The 17,941-nt window shown below is 48.8% G+C and overlaps 1 protein-coding gene across 1 annotated transcript in view; it reads left to right on the forward strand.

Annotated features, from left to right (window-relative positions):
- Nucleotides 1–856: 856 nt before the first annotated feature.
- LOC135555345 (synaptotagmin-C-like) overlaps nt 857–17,941 on the forward strand; it is a 64,579-nt gene continuing 47,494 nt past the window's right edge. Inside the window, exon 1 of the mRNA XM_064987690.1 lies at nt 857–994. The gene's annotated coding sequence lies outside the window, so the exon portion shown is untranslated. The remainder of the gene's footprint in view (nt 995–17,941) is intronic.

The raw sequence follows: 17,941 nt of genomic DNA on the forward strand, positions 1-17,941 counted from the left end.
TATAAATAATGTGTAGATACATTTATTTGAGACTGCAGGCATTGCCATCTAGGCAGCTTCTACGGCCTACTCCAGCCAAAGGACAAGGCAGTTGTAATTTTCTACAGTAAACACATTTGCAACTGTAAATGAAATCAAGAGGAAAGGGTAATCATAAATACAATGCAGCCTACAATTAACACGGTAGGTAGTAACCTCATAATAAGCCTACCATGAATAACTTGCAGATGAGAGAGATGACTTGACTTACTACAGAACTTGAAATGCCCGGTAGCCTACGTCATGAGGCGCAGTCACTTACAGCCTCAAATTATGCGATGTCCAAACTCATTCTAGTAAAATCTCATGGGCTGGCTCGGGTTGACAAAAGATTAGCAACGCCACATATAGGCTACAGTGGAATGCTTCCCACTACAATTGCCAACATTGCTGCAGTTTTCAATTATTTTGGTGTTGGTGTTTTGTCACATCGTTAGATAGGCCTACAGTACACACACGAAGGGAAATTATATTATCACGAAATCTGATCCTAACGAGGTGCTGCGCGCTATCACTCGTCCGGACACCATGGCACATACGCCGTGTCCCTTTGGCGGTGGGCCGAGCCACAGTGGTCTGTCCCTAACGCACCACGCGTCTCCTCGCCTCCAGCAACACCCCCTCTCCTCCTCACACACTGCCTCTACCGTCCCCTCCCATCCCCGGGCTCTGCTCGGCTCTCTCCCCTCTCTACCACACATATACATCAGTATGTCTTTAGCACGGGTAGCGCTATACAGTCAGCGAGCAGAGAAGCCCGTTTAGTATTCCGAGCACAGGGGAAGAGAGGGAGGGAGGGAGGGAAGAGTGAAATACAAAGAAAAAAACAGGGTGAGAAGACAGAAAACACATTCCAAGACAAGAAAATAGGAAAGGATGAGAGGGGAGCGGAGAGATACCATATTGTTCATTTCTCCCTCTCAGTCTACCCCTCCGCCTTATTCTTCATTCCCAGGTGCAGTATTTGAACCCATTTTCCTGTCTTGGGGGTAGAGGGCGGAATGTTGATTTTTAACGCGTCGCATCTGAAAAATAGGCTGGGTTTTAGATGAAAAGGGCAGGTAGGAGAGGGAGCAGTTTCGGATACAACATAGTGATATTGATGATATTTAATTGTTGTCATATTAATACACGCCTATGTGTCGTTATATATGTTCGGCTACTCACCATAATATCCTGTGTGATCTTGTGTCACCGTAAGTGTTACAGTCTATCCATACTGTAGCTATGTGCCACCTAACTGACTGTATGTCTGTCCGGTTCAAATATAAATTGAATGCATATTTTGTGCAGTGATGTGCGAATGTAATCTATTCTAATTTAATGTATGGCCCATTGGTTCGAGCGTTATGGCATGCTTATAGTAGCCTATGTAGCCTACACTGTAGGTTATCTCTCGCGCAAGTGTGCAGTGTGCATAGCATGTATGTGGGTTTATATGCCTGTCGGGATGTAAGCCACTGCTCTCAGATAAATCCAACTTTTGAATGCATGTATAGGTGTATAGGGCGAAACACGCACACACACACACACACACACACACACACACACACACACACACACACACACACACACACACACACACACACACACACACACACACACACACACACACACACACACACACACACACACACACACACACACACACACAGCATGAGTAAGACAGGGGAAACATGTAGGAGCTGAAACAAGTGTTATTCCCCTCCACCCACCCCACCCCTCTCTCCTCTCCCTTCTCCCCTCTCCCCTCTCCCCCCATCAAAGGCACAGTGGCTCTGGCTTTATGAGATAGACTTCCATAATTATGCAAATATGAATATGCTCATATGTAACCAAAGTCACAAGGATAGTCTCGATGGCTCACTGACTTTGACGTAAATGTAAGTGAAGTATGAAGCGAGGGCTATCCATGTGCACTGTGTGGGTGGTGAGAATGTTGCCATCTTAGTATTGGACCAGTGAGCTGCTCTGCATATATGGATGTGCAGCTTCTTCCACCGGCTCTAGTCTGCACAGGAAGAGAGCGGAACCAGTATCCCAGGGTTCCTCACTGGCCTCTTGCTCAGCTTGGTGCTCGCTCTGTGTTTCCTGTGTGACGATATAGATAATTTAGACACTCGCGGGAGCAGGCCTGGAGCAGCAGAGAGCCCCGCATGCAGCACAGCAGACTTCAGTGTGTGTGTGTGTGTGTGTGTGTGTGTGTGTGTGTGTGTGTGTGTGTGTGTGTGTGTGTGTGTGTGTGTGTGTGTGTGTGTGTGTGTGTGTGTGTGTGTGTGTGTGTGTGTGTTTATGTGATGATGTATGGACATAAACAGACGTCGGATAGTTGTACTAAAAGCTTGCCTATGGGCTGTTACAGGCCAGCCTGGAGTAACCTAAAGGCTGAGTCGCAGGCAGCAAAGCTATTACCTTTAGTCAATAGACATTAATACAAGGTCTTCAATCTTGGCCTTGTATTTCTAGTGTCATCTCACAGCCAAATACAGGAAGCAGTCCTCTTTTGTAGCGGTAAAGGTATTTGGTAGTATCTATTTACCCTAGTGCATCAGTTTGACACAGTTGGATGAGCAGAGAGCACAGATGATATTGGCACAGACAGACATGACGCTGTGATGCACTGGCCTCGATAGGTAGGAAGTGATGCAAAGGTCCATGCCAGTGCTATTGAGCAAAGGTCATGACCTCTGTGTGAGTCACGGAGGGCCCTGCATTCAGTGACTTCATGTCTTAAAGGATGAGTCTTGAGGTCAGAAGTGATAGTGCGCTTATAACACAAGTCCATGGAATACAGTAGAACAGACAGCACAGAACTGAGGAGAGGATGGTAGAGTAGAGGAGAGGATGGTAGAATAGAGGATGGTAGAGTAGAGTAGAGGATGGTAGAGTGGAGTAGAGGATGGTAGAGTAGAGGATGGTTGAGTAGAGTAGAGGATGGTAGAGTAGAGTAGAGGATGTGTGAGTAGAGTAGAGGATGGTAGAGTAGAGGAGAGGATGGTAGAGTAGAGTAGAGGAGAGGATGGTAGAGTAGAGGAGAGGATGGTAGAGGAGAGTAGAGGATGGTAGAGTAGAGTAGAGGATGGTAGAGTAGAGGAGAGGATGGTAGAGTAGAGGATGGTAGAGTAGAGTAGAGGATGGTAGAGTAGAGGAGAGGATGGTAGAGTAGAGTAGAGGATGGTTGAGTAGAGTAGAGGATGGTAGAGTAGAGTAGAGGATGGTAGAGTAGGGGATGGTAGAGTAGAGGAGAGGATGGTAGAGTAGAGTAGAGGATGGTTGAGTAGAGTAGAGAATGGTAGAGTAGAGAAGAGGATGTAAAGGAGAGGAGAGGATGGTAGAGTAGAGAAGAGGATGGTAGAGTAGAGGAGAGGATGGTAGAGTAGAGGAGAGGATGGTAGAGGAGAGGAGAGGATGGTAGAGTATAGGAGAGGATGGTAGAGTAGAGTAGAGGATGGTAGAGTAGAGGATGGTAGTGTAGAGGAGAGGATGGTAGAGTAGAGTAGAGGATGGTAGAGTAGAGGATAGGATGGTATATGAGAGGAGAGGATGGTAGATGAGAGGAGAGGATGGTAGAGGAGAGGAGAGGATGGTAGAGTAGAGGAGAGGATGGTAGAGTAGAGAAGAGGATGGTAGAGTAGAGTAGAGGAGAGGATGGTAGAGGAGAGGAGAGGATGGTAGAGTAGAGAAGAGGATGGTAGAGTAGAGGAGAGGATGGTAGAGTAGAGGAGAGGATGGTAGAGTAGAGTAGAGTAGAGGAGAGGAGAGGAGAGGATGGTAGGAGAGGAGAGGAGAGGATGGTAGAGGAGAGGAGAGGATGGTAAAGGAGAGGAGAGGGTGGTAGAGGAGAGGATGGTAGAGTAGAGGAGAGGATGGTAGAGTAGAGAAGAGGATGGTAAAGGAGAGGAGAGGATGGTAGAGGAGAGGAGAGGAGAGGATGGTAGAGGAGAGGAGAGGATGGTAAAGGAGAGGAGAGGGTGGTAGAGGAGAGGATGGTAGAGGAGAGGAGAGGAGAGGATGGTAGAGGAGAGGAGAGGATGGTAAAGGAGAGGAGAGGGTGGTAGAGGAGAGGATGGTAGAGTAGAGGAGAGGATGGTAGAGTAGAGAAGAGGATGGTAAAGGAGAGGAGAGGATGGTAGAGGAGAGAGAGGATGGTAGAGTAGAGTAGAGGAGAGGATGGTAGAGTAGGGTAGAAGATGGTAAAGTAGAGGAGAGGATGGTAGAGGAGAGGAGAGGATGGTAGAGTAGAGGAGAGGATGGTAGAGTAGAGAAGAGGATGGTAGAGTAGAGTAGAGGAGAGGATGGTAAAGTAGAGTAGAGGATGGTAGAGTAGAGGAGAGGATGGTAGAGTAGAGAAGAGGATGGTAGAGTAGAGTAGAGGAGAGGATGTTAGAGGAGAGGAGAGGATGGTAGAGTAGAGGAGAGGATGGTAGAGGAGAGGAGAGGATGGTAGAGTAGAGAAGAGGATGGTAGAGTAGAGTAGATGAGAGGATGGTAAAGTAGAGTAGAGTAGAGGAGAGGAGAGAGAGGAGAGGATGGTAGAGGAGAGGAGAGGATGGTAGAGGAGAGGATGGTAGAGTAGAGGAGAGGATGGTAGAGTAGAGAAGAGGATGGTAAAGGAGAGTAGAGGATGGTAGAGTAGAGGAGAGGATGGTAGAGTAGAGGATGGTAGAGTAGAGTAGAGGATGGTAGAGTAGAAGAGAGGATGGTAGAGTAGAGGATGGTAAAGTAGAGGAGAGGATGGTAGAGTAGAGTAGAGGATGGTTGAGTAGTGTAGAGGATGGTAGAGTAGAGTAGAGGATGGTAGAGTAGAGTAGAGGATGGTAGAGGAGAGGATGGTAGAGTAGAGGAGAGGATGGTAAGTAGAGGAGAGGATGGTAGAGTAGAGAAGAGGATGGTAGAAGAGATGAGAGGATGGTAGAGGAGAGGAGAGGATGGTAGGGGAGAGGAGAGGATGGTAGAGTAGAGGAGAGGATGGTAGGGTAGAGAAGAGGATGGTAAAGAGAGGAGAGGATGGTAGGTAGAGGAGAGGATGGTAGAGTAGAGAAGAGGATGGTAAAGGAGAGGAGAGGATGGTAGAGTAGAGTAGATGATGGTAGAGTAGAGGATGGTAGAGGAGAGAAGAGGATGGTAGAGTAGAGAAGAGGATGGTAGAGGAGAGGAGAGGATGGTAGAGGAGAGGAGAGGATGGTAGAGTAGAGAAGAGGATGGTAGAGAAGAGGAGAGGATGGTAGAGTAGAGGAGAGGATGGTAGAGTAGAGAAGAGGATGGTAGAGTAGAGTAGAGTAGAGGAGAGGAGAGGAGAGGAGAGGATGGTAGAGGAGAGGAGAGGATGGTAAAGGAGAGGAGAGGGTGGTAGAGGAGAGGATGGTAGAGTAGAGAAGAGGATGGTAAAGGAGAGGAGAGGATGGTAGAGTAGAGGAGAGGATGGTAGAGTAGAGGAGAGGATGGTAGAGTAGAGTAGAGGAGAGGATGGTAGAGTAGAGTAGAGGATGGTAGAGTAGAGGAGAGGATGGTAGAGTAGAGGAGAGGATGGTAGAGTAGAGGAGAGGATGGTAGAGTAGAGAGAGGATGGTAGAGTAGAGTAGAGGATGGTAGAGTAGAGGAGTGAGAGGATGGTAGAGTAGAGTAGAGGATGGTAGAGGATGGAGAGGGATGGTAGAGGAGAGGATGGTAGAGTAGAGGAGAGGATGGTAGAGTAGAGAAGAGGATGGTAAAGGAGAGTAGAGGATGGTAGAGTAGAGGAGAGGATGGTAGAGTAGAGGATGGTAGAGTAGAGTAGAGGATGGTAGAGTAGAAGAGAGGATGGTAGAGTAGAGGATGGTAAAGTAGAGGAGAGGATGGTAGAGTAGAGTAGAGGATGGTTGAGTAGTGTAGAGGATGGTAGAGTAGAGTACAGGATGGTAAAGGAGAGGAGGGGGTGGTAGAGGAGAGGATGGTAGAGTAGAGGAGAGGATGGTAAAGGAGAGGAGAGGATGGTAGAGTAGAGAAGAGGATGGTAGAAGAGATGAGAGGATGGTAGAGGAGAGGAGAGGATGGTAGGGGAGAGGATGGTAGAGTAGAGGAGAGGATGGTAGGGTAGAGAAGAGGATGGTAAAGGAGAGGAGAGGATGGTAGAGTAGAGGAGAGGATGTTAGAGTAGAGAAGAGGATGGTAAAGGAGAGGAGAGGATGGTAGAGTAGAGTAGATGATGGTAGAGTAGAGGATGGTAGAGGAGAGAAGAGGATGGTAGAGTAGAGAAGAGGATGGTAAAGGAGAGGAGAGGATGGTAGAGGAGAGAAGAGGATGGTAGAGTAGAGAAGAGGATGGTAAAGGAGAGGAGAGGATGGTAGAGTAGAGGAGAGGATGGTAGAGTAGAGGAGAGGAAGGTAGAGTAGAGGAGAGGAGAGGATGGTAGAGTAGAGGAGAGGATGGTAGAGGAGAGGGATGGTAGAGTAGGATGGTAGAGAGAGAGGATGGTATGAGTAGAGTAGAGGAGAGGATGGTAGAGGAGAGGAGAGGATGGTAGAGGAGAGTAGAGTAGAGGAGAGGATGGTAGAGTAGAGAGAGGATGGTAAGAGAGGAGAGGATGGTAGAGAGGAGAGAAGAGGATGGTAGAGGAGAGGAGAGGATGGTAGAGTAGAGTAGAGGATGGTAGAGTAGAGAGGATGGTAGAGGAGAGAAGAGGATGGTAGAGTAGAGAAGAGGATGGTAAAGGAGAGGAGAGGATGGTAGAGGAGAGGATGGTAGAGTAGAGGAGAGGATGGTAGGAGAGGATGGTAGAGGAGAGGAGAGGATGGTAGAGTAGAGAAGAGGATGGTAAAGGAGAGGAGAGGATGGTAGAGGAGAGGATGGTAGAGTAGAGAGAGGATGGTAGAGTAGAGAAGAGGATGGTAAAGGAGAGGAGAGGATGGTAGAGTAGAGTAGAGGAGAGGATGGTAGAGTAGAGGAGAGGATGGTAGAGGAGAGGAGAGGATGGTAGAGTAGAGGAGAGGATGGTAGAGTAGAGAGAGGATGGTAGAGTAGAGGATGGTAGAGTAGAGAGAGGATGGTAGAGTAGAGGAGAGGATGGTAGAGTAGAGGAGAGGATGGTAGAGGAGAGGAGAGGATGGTAGAGAGAGGAGAGGATGGTAGAGGGTAGAGAGGAGAGGATGGTAGAGTAGAGGAGAGGATGGTAGAGTAGAGTAGAGGATGGTAGAGTAGAGTAGAGGAGAGGATGGTAGAGGAGAGGAGAGGATGGTAGAGTAGAGGAGAGGATGGTAGAGTAGAGGAGAGGATGGTAGAGGAGAGGATGGAGGATGGTAGAGTAGTAGAGGATGGAGTAGAGAGATGGTAGGAGATGGAGAGGATGGAGAGGATGGTAGAGAGAGGAGAGGATGGTAGAGTAGAGGAGAGGATGGTAAAGGATGGGAGAGGGATGGTAGAGGAGAGGATGGTAGAGTAGAGGAGAGGATGGTAGAGTAGAGAAGAGGATGGTAAAGGAGAGGGAGGATGGTAGATGGTAGAGTAGAGGAGAGGATGGTAGAGAGAGGAGAGGATGGTAAAGGAGAGTAGAGAGTAGATGGAGAGGATGGTAGAGGAGAGGATGAGGTAGGATGGTAGAGTAGAGGAGAGGATGGTAGAGTAGAGGAGAGGATGGTAGAGGAGAGGATGGTAGAGAGGTAGGATGGTAGAGTAGAGAGAGGATGGTAGAGGAGAGGAGAGGATGGTAGATGGTAGAGAGAGAGGATGGTAGAGTAGAGTAGAGAGGATGGTAGAGAGAGGAGAGGATGGTAGAGTAGAGGAGAGGATGGTAGAGTAGAGGAGAGGATGGTAGAGTAGAGGAGAGGATGGTAGAGTAGAGTAGAGGATGGTAGAGTAGAGGATGGTAGAGTAGAGGAGAGGATGGTAGAGTAGAGTAGAGGATGGTAGAGTAGAGGAGAGGATGGTAGATGAGAGGAGAGGATGGTAGAGGAGAGGAGAGGATGGTAAGGAGAGGAGAGGATGGTAGAGTAGAGTAGATGATGGTAGAGTAGAGGATGGTAGAGTAGAGAAGAGGATGGTAGAGTAGAAGAGGATGGTAGAGAGGAGAGGATGGTAGAGTAGAGGAGAGGATGGTAGAGTAGAGGAGAGGATGGTAGTAGAGGAGAGGATGGTAGAGTAGAGGAGAGGATGGTAGAGTAGAGAAGAGGATGGTAAGGAGAGGAGAGGATGGTAGGTAGAGTAGAGGATGGTAGAGGAGAGAAGAGGATGGTAGAGTAGAGAAGAGGATGGTAAAGGAGAGGAGAGGATGGTAGAGTAGAGTAGAGGAGAGGATGGTAGAGGAGAGGAGAGGATGGTAGAGTAGAGAGAGGATGGTAGAGTAGAGGAGAGGATGGTAGAGTAGAGTAGAGGAGAGTAGAGGATGGTAGAGTAGAGGAGAGGATGGTAGAGTAGAGAGAGGATGGTAGAGTAGAGGAGAGGATGGTAGAGGAGAGGAGAGGATGGTAGAGTGAGAGGAGAGGATGGTAGAGGAGAGGAGAGGATGGTAGAGTAGAGGAGAGGATGGTAGAGTAGAGGAGAGGATGGTAGAGTAGAGTAGAGGAGAGGATGGTAGAGGAGAGGAGAGGATGGTAGAGTAGAGAGAGAGGATGGTAGAGGTAGAGTAGAGAGAGGATGGTAGAGTAGAGGAGAGGATGGTAGAGTAGAGTAGAGATGGTAGAGAGAGGAGAGGAGGTAGAGAGGAGAGGATGGTAGAGGAGAGGAGAGGATGGTAGAGGAGAGGAGAGGAGTAGAGGAGAGGATGGTAGAGTAGAGGAGAGGATGGTAGAGTAGAGAGAGAGGATGGTAGAGTAGAGGAGAGGATGGTAGAGAGAGGAGAGGAGAGGATGGTAGAGTAGAGGAGAGGATGGTAGAGGAGAGGATGGTGAGTAGAGGAGAGGATGGTAGAGGAGAGGAGAGGATGGATGGTAGAGTAGAGGAGAGGATGGTAGAGGAGAGAGAGGGTGGTAGAGGAGAGGATGGTAGAGTAGAGGAGAGGATGGTAGAGTAGAGAAGAGGATGGTAGAGGAGAGGAGAGGATGGTAGAGGAGAGAGAGGATGGTAGAGAGTAGAGTAGAGAGGATGGTAGAGTAGAGGAGAGGAGAGGATGGTAGAGTAGAGGAGAGGATGGTAGAGTAGAGTAGAGGATGGTAGAGTAGAGGAGAGGATGGTAGAGTAGAGGAGAGGATGGTAGAGTAGAGGAGAGGATGGTAGAGTAGAGGAGAGGATGGTATATGAGAGGAGAGGATGGTAGATGAGAGGAGAGGATGGTAGAGTAGAGGAGAGGATGGTAGAGTAGGGTAGAAGATGGTAAAGTAGAGGAGAGGATGGTAGAGGAGAGGAGAGGATGGTAGAGTAGAGGAGAGGATGGTAGAGTAGAGAAGAGGATGGTAGAGTAGTGGAGAGGATGGTAAAGTAGAGTAGAGGATGGTAGAGTAGAGGAGAGGATGGTAGAGTAGAGGAGAGGATGGTAGAGTAGAGTAGAGGAGAGGATGGTAGAGGAGAGGAGAGGATGGTAGAGTAGAGGAGAGGATGGTAGAGGAGAGGAGAGGATGGTAGAGTAGAGAAGAGGATGGTAGAGTAGAGAGGAGAGGATGGTAGAGTAGAGTAGAGTAGAGGAGAGGATGGTAGAGGAGAGGAGAGGATGGTAGAGGAGAGGAGAGGATGGTAGAGGAGAGGATGGTAGAGTAGAGGAGAGGATGGTAGAGTAGAGAAGAGGATGGTAAAGGAGAGGAGAGGATGGTAGAGTAGAGGAGAGGATGGTAGAGTAGAGGATGGTAGAGTAGAGTAGAGGATGGTAGAGTAGAGAAGAGGATGGTAATGGTAGAGTAGAGGATGGTAAAGTAGAGGAGAGGATGGTAGAGTAGAGTAGAGGATGGTAGAGTAGTGTAGAGAGGATGGTAGGATGGTAGAGTACAGGATGGTAAGGAGAGAGAGGATGGTAGAGAGAGGAGAGGATGGTAGAGTAGAGAAGAGGATGGTAAAGGAGAGGAGAGGATGGTAGAGTAGAGAAGAGGATGGTAGAGGAGATGAGAGGATGGTAGAGGAGAGGAGAGGATGGTAGAGGAGAGGATGGTAGAGTAGAGGAGAGGATGGTAGAGTAGAGAAGAGGATGGTAAAGGAGAGGAGAGGATGGTAGAGTAGAGAGAGAGGATGGTAGAGTAGAGAAGAGGATGGTAAAGGAGAGGAGAGGATGGTAGAGTAGAGTAGATGATGGTAGAGTAGAGGATGGTAGAGGAGAGAAGAGGATGGTAGAGTAGAGAAGAGGATGGTAAAGGAGAGGAGAGGATGGTAGAGGGAGAGGATGGTAGAGTAGAGGAGAGGATGGTAGAGGAGAGGAGAGGATGGTAGAGTAGAGGAGAGGATGGTAGAGTAGAGAAGAGGATGGTAAAGGAGAGTAGAGGATGGTAGAGTAGAGGAGAGGATGGTAGAGTAGAGGATGGTAGAGTAGAGTAGAGGATGGTAGAGTAGAAGAGAGGATGGTAGAGGAGAGGAGAGGATGGTAGATTAGAGAAGAGGATGGTAGAGTAGAGGGAGAGGATGGTAGAGGATGGTAGAGTAGAGAGGATGGTAGAGTAGAGAGAGGATGGTGATGGTAAGGATGGAGAGTAGAGGATGGTAGAGTAGAGGAGAGGATGGTAGAGTAGAGGATGGTAGAATAGAGTAGAGTAGAGGATGGTAGAGTAGAAGAGAGGATGGTAGAGTAGAGGATGGTAAAGTAGAGGAGAGGATGGTAGAGTAGAGTAGAGGATGGTTGAGTAGTGTAGAGGAGAGGATGGTAGAGTAGAGTAGAGGATGGTAGAGTAGAAGAGAGGATGGTAGAGTAGAGGATGGTAAAGTAGAGGAGAGGATGGTAGAGTAGAGGAGAGGATGGTAGAGTAGAGAAGAGGATGGTAGAGTAGAGTAGAGGTGAGGATGGTATAGGAGAGGAGAGGATGGTAGAGTAGAGCAGAGGATGGTAGAGTAGAGAAGAGGATGGTAGAGTAGAGTAGAGGAGAGGATGGTAGAGGAGAGGAGAGGATGGTAGAGTAGAGAAGAGGATGGTAGAGTAGAGGAGAGGATGGTAGAGTAGAGTAGAGTAGAGTAGAGGAGAGGAGAGGATGGTAGAGGAGAGGAGAGGATGGTAGAGGAGAGGAGAGGATGGTAGAGGAGAGGAGAGGATGGTGGTAGAGGAGAGATTGGTAGAGTACAGGAGAGGATGGTAGAGTAGAGAAGAGGATGGTAGAGTAGAGAAGAGGATGGTAGAGGAGAGAAGAGGATGGTAGAGTAGAGTAGAGGAGAGGATGGTAGAGGAGAGGATGGTAGGTAGAGGAGAGGATGGTAGATGGATGGTAGAGTAGAGAAGAGGATGGTAGAGTAGAGGAGAGGATGGTAAAGTAGAGTAGATGGTAGAGGAGGATGAGGATGGAGGAGAGGAGAGGATGGTAGAGGAGAGGAGAGGATGGTAGAGGAGAGGATGGTAGAGTAGAGGAGAGGATGGATGAGTAGAGAAGAGGATGGTAAGAGAGAGTAGAGGATGGTAGAGTAGAGGAGAGGATGGTAGAGTAGAGGATGGTAGAGTAGAGTAGAGGATGGTAGAGTAGAGAGAGAGGATGGTAGAGTAGAGGATGGTAGAGTAGAGGAGAGGATGGTAGAGTAGAGTAGAGGATGGGATGGTAGAGGATGGTAGAGTAGAGAGGATGGTAAAGGAGAGGAGGGGTGGTAGAGGAGAGGATGGTAGAGTAGAGGAGAGGATGGTAAAGGAGAGGAGAGGATGGTAGAGTAGAGAAGAGGATGGTAGAAGAGATGAGAGGATGGTAGAGGAGAGGAGAGGATGGTAGGGGAGAGGATGGTAGAGTAGAGGAGAGGATGGTAGGGTAGAGAAGAGGATGGTAAAGGAGAGGAGAGGATGGTAGAGTAGAGGAGAGGATGTTAGAGTAGAGAAGAGGATGGTAAAGGAGAGGAGAGGATGGTAGAGTAGAGTAGATGATGGTAGAGTAGAGGATGGTAGAGGAGAGAAGAGGATGGTAGAGTAGAGAAGAGGATGGTAAAGGAGAGGAGAGGATGGTAGAGGAGAGAAGAGGATGGTAGAGTAGAGAGAGGATGGTAGAGGAGAGGAGAGGATGGTAGAGTAGAGGAGAGGATGGTAGAGTAGAGAAGAGGATGGTAAAGGAGAGTAGAGGATGGTAGAGTAGAGGAGAGGATGGTAGAGTAGAGGATGGTAGAGTAGAGTAGAGGATGGTAGAGTAGAAGAGAGGATGGTAAAGTAGAGTAGAGTAGAGGAGAGGAGAGGAGAGGATGGTAGAGGAGAGGAGAGGATGGTAGAGGAGAGGATGGTAGAGTAGAGGAGAGGATGGTAGAGTAGAGAGAGTTGATGGTAAAGGAGAGTAGAGGATGGTAGAGTAGAGGAGAGGATGGTAGAGTAGAGGATGGTAGAATAGAGTAGAGTAGAGGATGGTAGAGTAGAAGAGAGGATGGTAGAGAGAGAGAGTAAAGTAGAGAGGATGGTAAAGTAGAGGAGAGGATGGTAGAGTAGAGTAGAGGATGGTTGAGTAGTGTAGAGGATGGTAGAGTAGAGTAGAGGATGGTAGAGTAGAGTAGAGGATGGTAGAGTAGAAGAGAGGATGGTAGAGTAGAGGATGGTAAAGTAGAGGAGAGGATGGTAGAGTAGAGGAGAGGATTGTAGAGTAGAGAAGAGGATGGTAGAGTAGAGTAGAGGTGAGGATGGTATAGGAGAGGAGAGGATGGTAGAGTAGAGCAGAGGATGGTAGAGTAGAGAAGAGGATGGTAGAGTAGAGTAGAGGAGAGGATGGTAGAGGAGAGCAGAGGATGGTAGAGTAGAGAAGAGGATGGTAGAGTAGAGGAGAGGATGGTAGAGTAGAGTAGAGTAGAGTAGAGGAGAGAGGATGGAGAGGAGAGGAGAGGATGGTAGAGGAGAGGAGAGGATGGTAAAGGAGAGGAGAGGGTGGTAGAGGAGAGGATGGTAGAGTAGAGGAGAGGATGGTAGAGTAGAGGAGAGGATGGTAGAGTAGAGAGAGAGGATGGTAAAGAGAGGAGAGGATGGTAGAGGAGAGGAGAGGATGGTAGAGTAGAGGAGAGGATGGTAGAGGAGAGAGAGGATGGTAGAAGTAGAGGAGAGGATGGTAGAGTAGAGAGAGGATGAGGATGGTAAGAGAGGAGAGGATGGTAGAGGAGAGAGAGGATGGGGTGAGTAGAGGATGGTAGAGAAGAGGATGGTAGAGGAGAGGAGAGGATGGTAGAGTAGAGAAGAGGATGGTAAAGGAGAGAGGATGGTAGAGTAGAGGATGGGAGGTAGAGTAGAGGATGGTAGAGTAGAGTAGAGGATGGTAGAGTAGAAGAGAGATGGTAGAGTAGAGGATGGTAGAGTAGAGGAGAGGATGGTAGAGTAGAGTAGAGGATGGTAGAGTAGAGGAGAGGAGAGGATGGTAGAGGAGAGGAGAGGATGGTAGAGTAGAGGAGAGGATGGTAGAGTAGGATGGTAGAAGAGAGGATGGTAGGATGGTAGAGTAGGAGAGGATGGTAGAAGAGTGAGAGGATGGTAGAGTAGAGGAGAGGATGGTAGAGGAGAGGATGGTAGAGTAGAGAGAGGATGGTAGAGTAGAGAAGAGGATGGTAAAGGAGAGGAGAGGATGGTAGAGTAGAGGAGAGGATGGTAGAGTAGAGAAGAGGATGGTAAAGGAGAGGAGAGGATGGTAGAGTAGAGTAGAGGATGGTAGAGTAGAGGATGGTAGAGGAGAGGAGAGGATGGTAGAGTAGAGAAGAGGATGGTAAAGGAGAGAGAGGATGGTAGATGGTAGAGAGAAGAGGATGGTAGAGTAGAGAGAGGATGGTAAAGGAGAGGAGAGGATGGTAGAGTAGAGGAGAGGATGGTAGAGTAGAGAAGAGGATGGTAAAGGAGAGGAGAGGATGGTAGAGTAGAGTAGAGGATGGTAGAGTAGAGGATGGTAGAGTAGAGAAGAGGATGGTAGAGTAGAGAGGATGGAGGATGGTAGATGGAGAGGAGAGGAGAGGATGGTAGAGGAGAGGAGAGGATGGTAGAGGAGAGAGGATGGTAGAGTAGAGGAGAGGATGGTAGAGTAGAGAAGATGGAGAGGTAGAGGATGGTAGAGTAGAGGAGAGGATAGAGTAGAGGAGAGGATGGTAGAGAGTAGAGGATGGTAGAGTAGAAGAGAGGATGGTAGAGGAGAGGATGGTAGTAGAGGAGAGGATGGTAGAGTAGAGGAGAGGATGGTAGAGAGAGGAGAGGATGGTAGAGTAGAGGAGAGGATGGTAGAGTAGAGTAGAGGATGGTAGAGTAGAAGGAGAGGATGGTAGAGAGTAGGATGGATAGAGTAGAGGATGGGTAGAGTAGAGGAGAGGATGGTAGAGTAGAGGAGAGGATGTAGAGTAGAGAAGAGGATGGTAGAGTAGAGTAGAGGATGGTAGAGAGGAGAGGCTGGTAGAGGAGAGGAGAGGATGGTAGAGTGGAGAAGAGGATGGTAGAGTAGAGGAGAGGATGGTAGAGTAGAGGAGAGGATGGTAGAGTAGAGGAGAGGAGAGAATGGTAGAGAGGAGAGGATGGTAGAGTAGAGAGAGTAGATGGTAGAGGAGAGGAGAGGATGGTAGAGGAGAGAGAGGATGGTAGAGGAGAGGAGAGGATGGTAGAGTAGAGGATGGTAGAGGAGAGGAGAGGATGGTAGAGTAGAGGAGAGGATGGTAGAGTAGAGGAGAGGATGGTAGAGGAGAGGATGGTAGAGTAGAGTAGAGGAGAGGATGGTAGAGGAGAGGAGAGGATGGTAGAGTAGAGAAGAGGATGGTAGAGTAGAGGAGAGGATGGTAGAGTAGAGGAGAGGCTGGTAGAGGAGAGAAGAGGATGGTAGATGGTAGAGTAGATGGAGAGGATGGTAGAGTAGAGAGAGAGGATGGTAGAGTAGAGGAGAGGATGGTAGAGTAGAGGAGAGGATGGTGAGTAGAGGATGGTAGAGTAGAGGAGAGGATGGTAGAGTAGAGAAGAGGATGGTAGAGAGGAGAGGAGTAGAGGAGAGAGGATGGTAGAGGATGGTAGAGTAGAGAGAGGATGGTAGAGTAGAGAAGAGGATGGTGAGTAGAGTAGAGGAGAGGATGGTAGAGGAGAGAAGAGGATGGTAGAGTAGAGGAGAGGATGGTAGAGAGAGAGGTAGAGGATGGTAGAGGATGAGGATGGTAGAGGAGAGGAGAGAGGATGGTAGAGTAGAGGAGAGGATGGTAGGAGAGAGAGAGGATGGTAGAGTAGAGGAGATGGATGGTAAAGGAGAGGAGAGGATGGTAGAGAGAGAGGATGGTAGAAGAGAGGAGAGGATGGTAGAGGAGAGAGAGGATGGTAGAGGAGAGGAGAGGATGGTAGAGGAGAGGAGAGGATGGTAGAGTAGAGGAGAGGATGGTAGAGGAGAGGAGAGGATGGTAAGAGAGAGAGAGGATGGTAGAGTAGAGGAGAGGATGGTAGAGTAGAAGAGGATGGTAGAGGAGAGTAGAGGATGGTAGAGTAGGATGGTAGAGGAGAGGATGGTAGAGAGTAGAGAAGAGGATGGTGGTAGAGGAGTAGAGGAGAGGATGGTAGAGTAGAGGAGAGGATGGTAGAGAGAGAGGATGGTAGAGTAGAGAGGAGAGGATGGTAGAGTAGAGTAGAGGATGGTAAAGGAGAGGATGGTGGTAGAGGAGAGGATGGTAGAGTAGAGGAGAGGATGGTAGAGGAGAGGAGAGGATGGTAGAGTAGAGAGAGGATGGTAGAGTAGAGAGGATGGTAGAGGAGAGGATGGAGGAGAGGAGAGGATGGTAGGGAGAGGATGGTAGAGTAGAGGAGAGGATGGTAGAGGATGGTAGAGGAGAGGAGAGGATGGTAGAGTAGAGGAGAGGATGGTAGAGTAGAGAAGAGGATGGAGGAGAGGAGAGGATGGTAGAGTAGAGTAGAGGATGGTAGAGTAGAGGATGGTAGAGGAGAGGAGAGGATGGTAGAGTAGAGAAGAGGATGGTAGAGGAGAGGAGAGGATGGTAGAGTAGAGAAGAGGATGGTAGAGTAGAGGAGAGGATGGTAAAGGAGAGGAGAGGATGGTAGAGTAGAGGAGAGGATGGTAGAGTAGAGATGGAAGAGGATGGTAAGAGGAGAGGAGAGGATGGGAGAGGATGGTAGAGGAGAGGATGGAGAGAGAGTAGAGGATGGTAGAGTAGAGAGAGAGGATGGTAGAGAGAGAGGATGGTAGGAGAGGAGAGGATGGTAGAGGAGAGGAGAGGATGGAGTAGAGAGAGGATGGTAGAGTAGAGGAGAGGATGGTAGAGTAGAGAAGAGGATGGTAAAGAGAGTAGAGGATGGTAGAGTAGAGGAGAGGATGGTAGAGGATGGTAGAATAGAGAGTAGAGGATGGTAGAGTAGAAGAGGAGAGGATGGTAGAGTAGAGGAGAGGATGGATAGAGGAGAGGATGGTAGAGGATGGTAGAGGATGGTAGAGTAGAGTAGAGGATGGTGGTAGAGAGAGGATGGAGAGGATGGTAGAGTAGAGGAGAGTAGGATGGTAGAGGATGGTAGGATGGTAGAGGAGAGGATGGTAGAGTAGAGGAGAGGATGGTAGAGTAGAGGAGGATGGTAGATGGTAGAGGAGAGGATGGTAGAGTAGAGAGAGGATGGTAGAGGAGAGGAGAGGATGGTAGAGTAGAGAGAGGATGGTAGAGTAGAGGAGAGGATGGTAGAGGAGAGGATGGTAGAGGATGGAGAGAGAGGAGAGGATGGTAGAGTAGAGAGAGGATGGTAGAGTAGAGGAGAGGATGGTAAGGAGTAGAGTAGAGTAGAGAGGAGGAGAGGAGAGTAGAGGAGAGGAGAGGATGGTAGAGGAGAGGAGAGGATGGTAGAGTGGTAGAGAGGAGAGGATGGTAGAGAGAGGAGAGGATGGTAGAGTAGAGTAGAGGATGGTAGAGTAGAGAGGATAGAGGATGGTAGAAGAGAGGAGTAGAGATGGTAGAGGAGAGGATGGTAGAGTAGAGGAGAGGATGGTAGAGGAGAGGAGAGGATGGTAGAGTAGAGGAGAGGATGGTAGAGAGAGAGGATGGTAGAGTAGAGTAGAGAGAGGATGGTAGAGTAGAGAAGAGGATGGTAGATGGAGGGAGATGGTAGAGGAGAGGATGGTAGAGAGAGGATGGAAGAGTAGAGAGAGGATGGTAAGAGTAGAGGAGAGGATGGTAGAGTAGAGAAGAGGATGGTAAAGGAGAGGAGAGGATGGTAGAGTAGAGAAGAGGATGGTAAAGGAGAGGAGAGGATGGTAGAGTAGAGGAGAGGATGGTAGAGTAGAGGATGGTAAAGTAGAGGAGAGGAGTAGAGAGAGGATGGTAGAGAGAGGAGAGGATGGTAGAGTAGAGGAGAGGATGGTAGAGGAGAGGAGAGGATGGTAGAGGAGAGGATGGTAGAGTAGAGGATGGTAGAGAGGAGAGGATGGTAGAGTAGAGAAGAGGATGGTAGAAGAGAGGAGAGGATGGAGAGGAGAGGAGAGGATGGAGAGGAGAGGATGGTAGAGTAGAGGAGAGGATGGTAGAGTAGAGGAGAGGATGGTAAAGGAGAGGAGAGGATGGTAGAGTAGAGAGAGGATGGTAGAGTAGAGAGAGGATGGTAGAGTAGAGAAGAGGATGGTAAAGGAGAGGAGAGGATGGTAGAGGATGATGGTAGAGTAGAGGATGGTAGAGGAGAGAAGAGGATGGTAGAGTAGAGAAGAGGATGGTAAAGGAGAGGGATGGTAGATGAGAGAGGGAGAAGAGGATGGTAGAGGGAGAGGATGGTAGAGGAGAGGAGAGGATGGTAGAGTAGAGTAGGATGGTAGAGTAGAGGAGAGGATGGTAGAGTAGAGGAGAGGATGGTAGAGGAGAGGAGAGGATGGTAGAGGAGAGGAGAGGATGGTAGAGTAGAGTAGAGGATGGTAGAGTAGAGGAGAGG

This window comes from Oncorhynchus masou, chromosome 15 (assembly GCF_036934945.1).
Source record: "Oncorhynchus masou masou isolate Uvic2021 chromosome 15, UVic_Omas_1.1, whole genome shotgun sequence".
NCBI classification, from domain to species: Eukaryota; Metazoa; Chordata; class Actinopteri; order Salmoniformes; family Salmonidae; genus Oncorhynchus; species Oncorhynchus masou.